The sequence below is a fragment of the Tursiops truncatus genome, chromosome 8 (assembly GCF_011762595.2).
Source record: "Tursiops truncatus isolate mTurTru1 chromosome 8, mTurTru1.mat.Y, whole genome shotgun sequence".
Classification (NCBI taxonomy): Eukaryota; Metazoa; Chordata; class Mammalia; order Artiodactyla; family Delphinidae; genus Tursiops; species Tursiops truncatus.
In genome coordinates, this window is record NC_047041.1 from 63,821,278 (window position 1) to 63,822,829 (window position 1,552).

Below are 1,552 nucleotides of genomic sequence, written 5' to 3' on the forward strand. Positions count from 1 at the left end.
GCAGGCTTCAGTAGTTGTGGCACATGGGCTCAGTAGTTGTGGCTCGTGGGCTCAGTAGCTGTGGCTCGCGGGCTCTAGATCACAGGCTCAGTAGTTGTGGTGTGTGGCACACGGGCTAAGTTGCTCTGAGGCATGTGGGATCTTCCTGGACCAGGGCTTGAACCCATGTCCCCTGCGTTGGCAGGTGGATGCTTAACCACTGTGCCACCAGGGAAGCCCCATGGTTTCTTATTTAATCCACATGAAGACCCTAGGGGGTAGGTCTAATTATTAGGGATGAAACTCAGACTTCAACGGGTTAAAGTCACAGTCTGTGACTTACCAAGTCACAGAGCTAACACATCAGTGACCCTGAGACCTGACCCCAGGTCCAGTAGGGCTCCGAGGCTGGGTGGCCAGCACCACACCACACTGCCTCCCTGGCAGAGGCTGACTTTTCAAGGTCCATTTCAGGCTCCTTCCCAGCACGATCAGAACCCTGGTGTAAGAGGCTCTCTATCTTCCCCATTCCTACCACTGCCCCCATGAAACGTTAAATAAACGTACAAGGATAACTTTCCTCTTACCTCTTTGCAGCCGCCGCCCCAAGAGGCCCACCCAGACCAAATCACACACAGGAGGCGGCCAGCGGTGTGGTAGGTGGTATGCTGTCCTGGAAGGGAGACCGAGAGCTTTCCAGCCAAAGGGCCCTGGGTTGAAAGCCCAGTGCCACCGCTACGTAGCTGTTTGACACTGAGCACGTGACACCCTCTTTGAGCCTGATTCATTATCTGTAAAATGGGATAAGTGATCCTCACCTTGTAGGGTGGTTAAAGGGTTTAAATGAGTATGTATACAGTCCTTCCTCAGCATCCGCAGAGAATCAGTTCCAGGAGCTTCCTCGGACGCCAAAATCCACGCATGTTCAAGTCGCTTATATAAAATGGGTACAGTGGGCCCTCCGTATCCGTGGGTTTTTCATCCATGGATTCATCTAACCTAGTACTGAGTGGTTGGTTGAATCAGAAGCTGTGAAACCCATTTAGGTCTTTAATGCATTTTGAGTTTATTTTTGTGTATGGTGTTAGGGAGTGTTCTAATTTCATTCCTTTACATGTAGCTGTCCAGTTTTCCCAGCACCACTTATTGAAGAGACTGTCTTTTCTCCATTGTATATTCTTGCCTCCTTTGTCATAGATTATACCAAAGGTATAAGGCCAGACACTATAAAACTCCTAGAGGAAAACACAGGCAGAACACTCTGACATAAACCACAGCAAGATCTTTTTTGACCCACCTCCTAGAGTAATGAAAATAGAAACAAAAATAAACAAATGGGACCTAATTAAACTTAACAGCTTTGGCACAGCAAAGGAAACCATAAACAAGAAGAAAAGACAACCCTCAGAATGGGAGAAAATATTTGCAAATGAAGCAATTGACAAGGGATTAATCTCCAAAATATACAAACAGCTTATGCAGCTCAATATCAAAAAAACAGACAACTCAACCCAAAAATGGGAGGAAGACCTAAATAGACATTTCTCCAAAGAAGACACAGAGATGGACAAGA